The 11,772-nt window shown below is 42.2% G+C and overlaps 1 non-coding gene across 1 annotated transcript; it reads right to left on the bottom strand.

Moving 5' to 3' along the window:
- Positions 1-5,011: 5,011 nt before the first annotated feature.
- On the bottom strand, positions 5,012-5,084 carry TRNAR-CCU. The gene has a single exon. It is a non-coding gene; the product is annotated as a tRNA-Arg (tRNA).
- Between the last annotated feature and the right edge of the window lie 6,688 nt (positions 5,085-11,772).

Below are 11,772 nucleotides of genomic sequence, written 5' to 3'. Positions count from 1 at the left end.
GGCATCTGACCATGACCTTCTCCTCGGCCAGCCTGGCAAGTGGAACATCTGTGTGTCTCACTATGGAGATGTTTATGACCAAGCCTTCTAGCTTAGGATAGAGACTTTGGAGTGATTAAGTATCCGTTTTCTGTACTTTCTTGCTGTACTTAACTATTTTACGCCTAAACGCAGATTTTCCAGCATTTATTGTGATTTAAAAGCTTGTTTGTTTTCACACATTGTACTTATTAGACTGCCTGCACTTTTAAAAAGTTGTTTTTTGTTTAAATAATTTGTTTAACTGTTGTAGGCTACACACTAAAGTGCGATAGCCTTTTCTGATCGTTTGTAGTAGTTTAAAGCTGTTTTAAGTGTATTTTTTACTGTTTTTGCCTAATATTTTCAAAAAAAATAAAAAAAAAAAAAAAAAATTCCTTGTTTCCCACCTTTCTAAGCTAGTATAGTCCAGTTTTCAGGCTAGTGCTGAATTCAGGGCTGTGATACTAGTTTTTGAGTTGCCCATACCTTACTTGGATAGAAGGACGTTTCTCTGTTCACCTGTGAGAGATGGGAGCTTTGAGCAACCTATCTGTCCCTGGAGGAGTGGTTCCAGCTCAGAAGTTAGTAGTTTATTGGCCATTTTGGGCTAATTTCTATCTCTTTCATTTCCCTACTATAAAAACCGCATTTGCACGGTTTTGCGCACCGGGCAGTGCCAGTTAGCTATGGTTAAATTATTCCCGGCTCCACTAAGTCTCCTCTTCAGTTTTTCCCTTGAAACTAGTCTAACTCTCAACCTATGCACTCAAAAAGCATCTTACAGCCCAGCACTTGCTCAGACCTAATAGCAAGCACTAATATACCCTGGCACTGATTGCCCAGCAGGGCAAGGCTCTTTATTCACCCCTCACCAACCAAGCGACTAAGCAGCTCACCCTACTATTCAGGCATGACCAAAGGGCAACTTCAGGTGCATTCTCCAGTCCAGCTGGTGAATCTGTGTATCCAGAAACAATGTTACAACTGCCTCATATACACAAACAATCCTCTCCTCCTACCACAAAACACTAACATATGCAAGAGATGCAATTATACAGCCAAACTGGAAGCTAAGCTGTCTCCACCCAAGACTGGAACAAACAGTCAAGAGGAGAAGGTTAACACTTGCACCACTACTCCAGCTGCACATAGACCTACTAAAACAGCACTGGCAAAAAATACACATAAATACACAAAATCATACTCAGAGGCTCTAAATAAAAACCTGCAAAAGCATCAGAGACCTCCAAAGCAGTCACCCAAACAACCTGCACTTCCCATCACAAACCAGACAACACATAAAACACAAAATCAGTGTGCCGCACAATCACAGCCCTTAAGGCGAAATAACATACCTAACACACTAGTAATAGGTGACTCTATAGTCAGGCACACTGACATCCCACTCACTAGGCTGGACAAGCAGAAGGTTACTGTTAGCTGCCTGTCGGGAGCCAGAATCCGCCACATAACAGAAGCACTCAGGTCACTCCAGAACAAGTACAAATATTACTCTGTTATTGTTCATGTTGGTGTAAATGACCTGAGACGTACCTCCCTGAACTACTTGAAAAGAGACATGGAAGAGCTCTCTGATCATGTAGCCCAGGCTGGTATGACCCTGACCCTGAGTAGCATCCTGCTCTTACCAAGAATGATACCTCAGTGTAAAGAAAAAATGATCAATTTCAACAACTAGCTAAGCTTCTGGTGTCATTCAAAGAGGTACCAGTGTCTGTCAGCCTGGGATGACATGCTCAACAAGTCATGGTGCTTCGCAAGAGATGGCTTGCACCTGTCACCCCTAGGCTTTCGAATACTGGCCAAGGCTCTTGCTGCCCCCATAGTGCCTTTTTTTAGGCAAGGCTCAAAAGTCAAACCCACCTCCATAAACAGCACAATTAACAAAAAACTGAGGGTTATGCTACTCAACGCCAGGAGTTTAAATCTCAAAATGCAAGCGCTCGAAGCACTTCTCAGTATGGAGAACATCGACATCTGTGCAGTAACTGAAACCTGGTTCAAGGCTCCAGAGAGCACCCCAGCAGTACCGGGCTACAACTCATACCACATGTTTCGGCCACAGAACACGGACCGAAACACAAAAGGAGGGGGTGTATCCATATTCATCAAGGATACCTACACCTCCAGGTTAGTGGCGCAGCATGATACCTCTGAGATCATCCATGTGCAACTAACATTGGGCAAATCTGCAATGCAAATTGTGGCCTGCTACAGATCACCCTCCATGACCCAGGATCACCACTCCACCTTTTTGGAGACACAGGAAAACATGAAGGTCCTACCAAACACCCTGATATTGGGTGATTACAATTACCCTACCATTCACTGGGAAAACTACTTGAGTATAAATTCCCAGGCCCAGCGCTTCCTGGAATTCATCAACTCAAATTCCCTGGATCAGCTGGTAAACTCCCCTACCAGAGGGGAAAACATATTGGACCTGGTCATCACCAACATGGGCAACAGGTGTTCCACACCGGAGGTCAACCCGTCAATGGTTAGATCAGACCATAAACTAATCACTCTGGATGTCTGGATGTCCACACCCCACCACCATCCCCAACTAAGGAAACCACAGTAAAAAACTTTTCTAAAGCAAACTTCACCTTATTTAAGACAGAGGTGGTAAGTTTCACAGCCCCCATGCTAAAGGATAACGCTGCCCAAGATGCAGAAACTTTTACAAATGCACTCTATGAGCACCTACAAGGATGCATGAATTGTGCCATCCCTAGCAAAACCAAGACTCACTCCTCTAAGAGAAGGAAACTAGTTTGGTGGACCCCTACAATACACAAGCTATACAACAGAAGGAGGAAACTAGTTCAGAAAAAAAGCAAATCCCAAGATGGAAAGACATCCCTGATCAGTATCAGTAAGAAACTGAGGTCCCTCATGAAATCATCCAAGGCTAACTTCAAAAGAAAAATAGCCAAGTATTCAAAAGATAACCACAAAGCCTCCTTTAGCTATATTAAGAATCTAAGTGGCAACTCACAGATATGCACTGAACTAGTGCAAAATAGCACAAAATATACTGAACCTACTGATATTGCCAACATCCTGGCAGATAGATTCACTGCAAACTTCACCCCCTCTCACCTCCAAAAGGGCCCTCAACAATACCGGAAAAGTGTAGTGTCCCAAAAATCACAGACGCACAGGTGAAAACAGCCCTTTCAAAAGCCAAAAACACAGCATCAATGGGACCAGATGGTGTCCCAGGCTGCTTCTTGCACAAACTACAGAACGAACTAACCCCCCCACCTAAACACGCTGTTCAACCTCAGCCTCTCCACAGGCTATGTGCCCATAGAGTGGAGCACAGCAATGGTTATTCCTCACCACAAAGGAGGGGCCACAACTGACCCTGGTAACTATCGCCCCATAAGCCTGACTAGCCTGGTCTGCAAGGCTATGGAGCGCATCATCATGGAACTCATTAACGACGACATTGGGAACCTCCAAACACTTGACCCGACCCAGTTTGGCTTTGTTAAGGGCAGATCATGCCTACTAAACCTGGTTGACTTCTTTGAGACAGTCACCAAGGCCATAGATGAGGGAAAGGTGGTTAACAAAGCCTACCTTGACCTCACCAAGGCTTTCGACACCATTGCCCACATGGGTATTACAGAAAACCTCACCAGTCTGAACATAAACCCCTATGTCATGAGATGGGTTGGCAACTGGCTTACAGACAGAACTCACACGGTAAGAATAGCGGGCTCCAGGTCCGACTCTAAACCAGTCACGAGTGGTGTCCCGCAAGGCTCAGTCGTGGGACCCCTACTGTTCGGCATATGCTTCTCAGAAGTACAGGCAAACACAGAAGTACTATGGCTAACCAAGTTCGCCGATGACTGCAAACCGGGAGCCATAATTGACTCTCCGGCTGACACAGACATCCTTCAAAAGGGCCTTACTGAGACGGACACCTGGTGTCAAAGTCATGGCCTCAAGCTAAATGCCAAAAAATGCATAGTCATCCTGTTTGGGAAAAACAAAACACCTGCGAATTACCACATAGGTGGCAGCCCCCTTAATACAGAAGAGGTAATAAGAGATGTGGGGACCCTGGTAGACAGTAATCTCTCCTTTGACAATCATATTGCCAAAGTAGTTAGGAAATCCTTCTACGTGGCCCATCTAATTATTAAAGGGTTTGCATCTAGAAATAAAGAGGTTATAGTGCCCCTCTACTCGTCACTCATTAGACCCATCATAGAGTACAATGCCCCATTTGGGATGTACCTCACAAGACACTTCCAACAGCTGGAAAGACCACAAAAGTACCTCACCAAGAGGATTACTGGTCTCAAACATATGTCCTATGCAGCTCGACTGAAAAAACTCCGGCTGTATTCAGTGGCATATCGCTTACTCAGAGGTGATCTCTGCCTGACTTACAAAGCCATGTCCAACTTGATGGACATGCTCCACCTAAAGAAATCCAAGTCACTGCGAGCCACGCACTCTAGTGAGCTAAACCTCACCACAACAATAAATAGAACATGCTGGAGGGATAGATTCCTGTCACAGAGACTCCCCATGCTTTGGAACAAAATTCCAAATTACATCCGGCAGAGTCCCTCACTAACACTCTTCAAGAGAAAACTTGACGAGTGGATGGGTAACAAAAAATACACCCCGGGATCACTTCATTGGCTTTGCTTGACAGAGGATCAGTTAATTAATCAATGGGGTGACGAAAGCCGACACACTCTGGCTAGGCTTATAAATGCCCTCGGGCAGATAGCCTAGTACCTACCTATGAACCTATAACCTATGAACCAAGGCATTTGGTTTTAAGGTAGTTTGCCTTAGGGGCTTATTGGCTGAGACACTGTTGTGTATACACATACTCAGGACTGCAGCACCTCACATTATCAGCAATAGAACTCATAGCCTTCTCATAAGACACAAGTATGCTACCTGTTGTGCTGCTAGCACTATAAGATTATATCACCCCAGATGGGACTAGAACCCACATTCCCTGGCTTAGGAGGCCAATGCCTTATCCATTAGGCCACTGGGGCCTGAAATTATCATGTGTTGTGGATTCTGTTGGGTCTGCAGTCTGTGCAGTAATTTTTGCACTTGGGAGGTCTCTGATCTTCATGTAGGTTTCTAGCATGTACCTCCATGTATGGACAGCACAGTGGTACAGCGGTAGCATTGTTGCCTTACAGCAAGAGGTTTTCCAGTTTGATTCTTGGCTGGAGTGCCTACTGTGCAGAGTCTGCATGTGTTCCCTCCATTTGTGTTGGTTTCCTCCAGGTGCTCTGGTTTCCTTTCAAGTTACAAAAGCATGTGTCTGGAGCTTTTCTCCCCAGGCCTCTGCTGAAAATTAGCTTTGTTCCAAGTCTGACTTTCCCAGTAAACAAATGTTAAATAAATAAGTATGTGGGTTTATGTGTTGTGAGCTTGTTATGTGCAAGAGGTGAAGTGTGTTTGTTGACAACATGTTTGATATCTGGTTTGTTGTTACGTGAAAGAACTGATTCCATATTCAGATTATAGATGCAGCTCTCACATGTTGTATTCATTTGTTTTAGCAGTAATGGGTTGTCCGTATACATGAAGCAATTACTACATTGAATCAGGATGCCCATGTTAATCAGGCTGCAGAGAAATGGTGGGAAGCTGTTCATCCATTATGGAAGGTCTATACTGTAGTAACTAGTGGGGAGTGGGCTAGATGGACCAAGTTTTGCTGTAAGACTAACAAAAGCATCTATTCTATGGAGGGCTAGGGGTAGACAAATGTGTAAATGTTTCAGAATGCACAACTGAGTTGTTTGCAGGGCAACAGCGCAAGCTCTCAGCAGCTCCAGTAAACTGATTGCAAACCCAGCCAAACACGATGCTGGAATACAAGTGAAGTTAAACAAGTTTAAAAAGTAACCAAAGGGAAAAGCCAAGACCCAGCCTTATTCCAGCAATCCCCAACTCAGATGGGTCCTTGGCTGCTCACTTCAACCGCAAGGGTGCAGGGGACCTTCTTAATATAAGAGGGCTGGTTTTATTGCTCAAATGATGCCAAGCAGTCTAGATTCAAAGTGCTGACAATCACAATCACAACAGCAGAAAAATAGTTTAAATAAAGCAGGAATTCAGTCGAATACTCCAACAAGTGTGTAGACCACAAACCTTCCGAGGGTGAAATAAGTGGTCTGGAACTTAACCAGAACTAAGACACTTTCAGAATAACACATACACTAAGCCTTCAACCAGCAATTCCCAGCTTAAAAGGGTGTAGGGTATCCTCTCCTGGCACAAGAGTCTATACCACAAACCTTTCTAATGTAAAATAATTGGTTTGAAGGTCAAGTACTTAAACCATAACAAAGACAGTTAGAACAACAGACACAATAAGCCTTCAACCAGCAATTCCCAGCTCATAAGGGCAGAGGCTACTGTATCCTCCCACAAGAGTGTAAACTACAAACCTTCTTAATGTAAGACAACTGGCCTAAAGCCCAAGTACTTAAACCAGAACAATGAGGCTTAGAGTAACACTTACAATGTAATGCAATACCAGACAGATGACAGTGACATGTATTTTAATCTACCCACATACAGCATGGTATGGTTATTAGGCCCTGTGTTATCTTGATGAAAAAGCCCTGTGGTCCATCCAGTTGTTGCATGTGTCTGGTGAGATTCATGCAGAAGAGATCATTATACTGTTCTGATGGGGTTTGAATCCAGTGCTGTCATACAATCCTGAGATCTGCATGTGATGGAGTGTCTTATGATGTGCACCATATGTATGTATTAGAAAACATTAAAGAGAAACATTAGAAGGTAATGAGACACATGGAAGTTCATGACTTCACAACCCTTGCAAGAGAATAAACTAGAAGGTACTGACATGATGAAGTTATGCACTGTATCATTTGGCAAGGCAAATAACAATGACAGATACAATAATCAGTTCAACAGCACAAATGCAGATATACTAGGCACTAATGTAGCTATGCACCATGTGCATCAGACACAAAGCTTTTGTATCCCTGAATCCAAAATAGACAAAACAGGGATATGGCATAGTTATCATCACTTGAATAGGGTGCTGGGGTGGGAGCAGGAGGCCTATGCTGACGCAAAATGTCAGTGAGTGTGTGTGTGAGGGAGAAAGGTAAGCAGGCAAGGTGCATGTGTGTCTACAGGGGTCCTCCCCGTGAAAGTGGTGTGAGACAATCTGCATGAATACAGTCAAGCTCAATGCTTGCTGTACGTCTTGATATGTTGGACAGGTATGAGCCATCCATGGTAGAGGTGGCAGTTCATGGTTGTCACCCCCAATGGCTAGTACTGGCTCTGGCAAGAGTTGCACTGGCACCATCACTCTCAAGGTCAGATGCAGTGGTGTTACCTGAGCATGACTGATATCTGCTGGATGTGCTCCCTTTCCAAGAGCACCCAGTACCACAACCCCATGGTCTAGCACATCTGTGTGTGGACAGCATACTCACTGATGGACCAGCAGAAGTACTGCCACTACAAGAGCATGATCATGCATGGGCATATCAGCAAATGTTGTGGCTGACTTGTGCTCATGAGGATGCTGTTCCCCTCCCAACAGATGTTCCATCCCAGATACTGCTCGTTCCATGATAGACATCCCTCATCCATCACAAACACCTTTCGCTCATTCATCAAATCCAATTAATCAGCGGCACGGTGGAGGCAGTCACTCATGTCAAACTGTGCAACATCCACAACCCTGAGCATTTGCCTTGAGTGCCTTTCTGAATGTGTCTGTGCCTCCATGATGGCCCTAAATATATGTTGAGTGACACAGAAAGAGACACCTGCACCAGATAGAGGAGGGACAGCAGGTCCCCTCTGAGCACCCATATCAACCCACCTGCGTGGCGCCTCACTAACACTTTGGCTATGGCCAAACTAAGGCACTGAAGCTCCAATAGCCACACTTCCCTGCTCAATGTCCTTACCCTCTACCTGTCCTCTATATCTGCATGAAGTTTACATACAACAAGAACATGGCTGACAACTCCAAACTGAGCTTATCACTGTATCAATCTTCAATCCCCCCCCCCCCCACAAAAAAAAGACATTTGAGACAAAACTAACTTTTATCTCAATTGTTTTACTTCACAACATATTTAACTGGTCTTATAACAAAGCCTACATGGAAGCTCTTCCTGGGTCTGAGACAGAGTGTAGCCCATTTCGATGGCGTGTTGTGGGCCACTCTGCTGTGAGTTGTCCTGTTGTAGAAGATTTGCCAGGAATTCCTCATTGGGGATGAGAGGTGGTTCTGCAGCAGACCCACCCCCAGTTATCCTCTGGTCTTGGGCAACAGCAGCTGCATGCCTCCATGCAGAGGTAATCATGTCAGTGGCCTTGTGGCACACCTGTTCATAAGTTTGGCTGTGGCTCCCCACAGAATTTATGTTGGTAATGATTTGCTGGAATAGTCTCAGCCTCTCTGGCATATTGGGATGACCCCTTCTGAGAAGAAAAGACCTATGCTGACAGAGTATGTCAACAATTATAGTATTCTTAGCCTCTATGAAGGGATGTTTGTGTCTCAGTTACATTTTCTGTCCAAAAAGACAACAAAATGATAATACACATAAGTATCACATAATGACAATGTAACTGTTAGCAGATAAAACAGTTAAGGTAGGCAGTCAGTAGTACCCACTGGAAAAACATAAAAACACTCTACAGATGTGAAATACTAACAACAGGCAGGATACAAAACAGGAAGAGCAACATATCCTTATATGTGCCAGAACAGTAACTCAAATGTGTTTACTCCCAAACTAACAGTCCAGTCTAGTTTGTACATAACAGTAACATTTCTTTGCTCCCCACCCATAAACGAACTGGCACATGAACCAGTTTGCCAAAAACTTTGGACTCCTGGACAACCCACCTCTGCTCCCAAAAGCATACACCCTCACCAGCAACTCCAGACATGCCTGCCATAGTTCAAGCTCAATAACTAATGAGCATTTCCTGCCAATTGCATTTTATATGCTGCTGTTTCCCACCTATTGCACACCTCTCACTTACTGACAGTGCTCACATTTTCATTTTGCAACATTTGAAAATGTTTTGCATCGCTTACCATCAGGCAAATATGATAGTCAAGGATGCGCACTACCGGGCACCTTGTTTGTATTATCTTAAGCAATGAGCAACCATGGCAAGCACTGCAATTTCAAGATTATTAGGTATACAGGCACTTGTGTAAATGTGCTAGTCAAATGAACCATGTCTACGGTTCTCCTAAGAAGGTTGAGAAAACTGTTCTGTATGTTGCACTTCATTGCTATAATCTGCAATCTCACAACAGTAAAACAAAATTTGCACACCCAACACTAGAACCCTGGAACATCTGCACAACTAAACTTAACACCTGCTGCCACAGGATTAGTGACACGATATGCCCTTAGTAGTTATTGCAAAGTCCTTGCTGTTAATTGTAGCACAATGCAGCTCACTGTGTTTGTGCGATAGCCATTATTATTATTAATTGAATGCATCCGGTTTATGTCTGTGGCTGTCTGGATCCTGTCTACAACCTGGGTGGTACATTCCTCCAGTCTGTGTGCTGCTGCCCTTTGCACAAACTAGATGACCAGAGCTAAACATGTTTGTGCCAAGCTGCACATCATGCAAACACTGGTTTACAAAAAAATAAATAAAAAATGGGAGATTGTCCAGATTGTTGCAGAATGTTCAGATGTTTGCATCATATTTTTGGGCTCTTCCTTGTAAAATTTGTGGTTTACTGTGAAATCATTGAAGATTAAAGTCATAATGACATACATTTCAGTTTTGTACTTAATATCCTTCAGAACATGCATGCTAGCATAAGTACTATTATTCTACCTACTTTCTATGGTTATCTGATGAATATAGCAAATATGTTCCTATTTTTGCCCCCCCCCCCCCATTAGTTTAGTGTTTGTCCAGACTTCTTGCACTGAAAGGTTGGGTGGTATGATCTATATTCTCATTCTAAAGGTTTCATGGCCAGCAACACTGGTCTGAGCCACAAAACTTTGCTTATGTACGTCACACATAATTAATATTCACGGTGCAATGTTGCATGATGATCAGTATCCCATACGCGAAAACAATCCATGTAGGATCTGAGCAGAACCTACATGGAGTTTATTGAATCCCAGAGAATGTCTATAATCAATCAGTGAAATATGGGGTACTGTCATTTTTACATGCTTTTAGTTACTGTTTTCTGTGCTACAGCCAAGAAATATCAAAGTGGCAACCGGAATTTATTAAGACACAAAACAGTTGCAGCATCGGGTGGGACTAAATGTTAACCAACACATACCCAATCAAAATACTTGAGCAGATAACTGAATTTTTGACCAAATTATATTATGAGATTATAATTGTATTTAATGTGTTGCCAATCAGCTTTGCATTTCCAACAATAGTTATTTTCCTCATTATATACTTCCTTCTTCTACTGAGAAATGCACTATGAATACATTTCTAACTGAACATTTTCCAAAATAACATCAAAATGTAATGCATATGAAGTGAGGGTCTTTAACAATTCCATACCTTATTACGTAATTAAAATTAAACTGAGTGCTTTTATCCCTCTCGTGTGGACTTCATCAGAATATACATGCAACTAGTGGTCTTTTTTTCAATGCGGTTCATCAGTTTTCAGTGGTATTGATTTTCCAAAATAAAGACAGCATTGATTTTTGTCCTGAACCTAATATTGTGGTCTTATCTATGTCAAAAATGCAGCTAGTCAGTTATATTTAAATAATTCCAGTAAGAATTGTGTGTAACTAACCTATATTATTTAATTGTAGATAAGTGAAACAGTACTGAATAAGTTGTAATTTCATTTAAGAATACACTTCTCGTATACTTCACATCATTGGATGTCTTGGCTTCTACTTCAGAAATATTTTGTATCTTTGTGAATATAAACTGTATAATGCTTGAACCTGGAAATTTCAAAATCTAGGCTATATTATGAACAACATTATCAGCTTATACACTTGAGGTTCCTTAAACAATCAAAACAATAAGATAAAAAATTAACCCTCAGACCCAATATTTTGTTACATTAGAATCTTTGGTAAATTCCAATGTAAAGACGAAAATATGAATAAGATCCATTCTTACTGTTGGGTATTTGCATATAATTTTTTAAAAAAACTTCAACATAGCAGTATCAGTAATGCAACAGATAGCATACTCACTTCTGCTGCTGGAGGACCAGAAGAGTGTGGGTTCTATTCCCACCCTAGATTATTGAATTACTGATACTGTGGTGCAACATTAGGGGATGCTGCACTGCTGAGTGTGTTGTCATTCAGATGAGACAATAAACCAAGTCCCATCTGCTTAAGTTGATGATAGTTCAGGGCTCAGGTAATGTAAAAGATCTCACAGCACCCATCAAAATGAGTAAGGGGTTGCTATATATATATATATATATATATATATATATATATATATATATATATACATACTTCTTAATACATCATTCAGTCCTTCCATTCTATTTACATTTGTACAATATTTACAATGTTTTAATATTTTACATCTTCAGTTTCACAGACTTGAACATCTTTCACCATACCCCTTCCTTTGCTCCACAACCATCTTTTTATGTCAGGCAACAGGTGTTCATGATTTCTATTTTTCTTATACTGCAGTTTATCACATCTTCTTTTCCGCAGTACACAT

Source organism: Protopterus annectens, chromosome 1.part1, assembly GCF_019279795.1.
Source record: "Protopterus annectens isolate FY-2018-M chromosome 1.part1, PAN1.0, whole genome shotgun sequence".
In the NCBI taxonomy this organism is placed as follows: domain Eukaryota; kingdom Metazoa; phylum Chordata; order Ceratodontiformes; family Protopteridae; genus Protopterus; species Protopterus annectens.
This window is presented reverse-complemented; position numbering and strand designations above follow the sequence as displayed.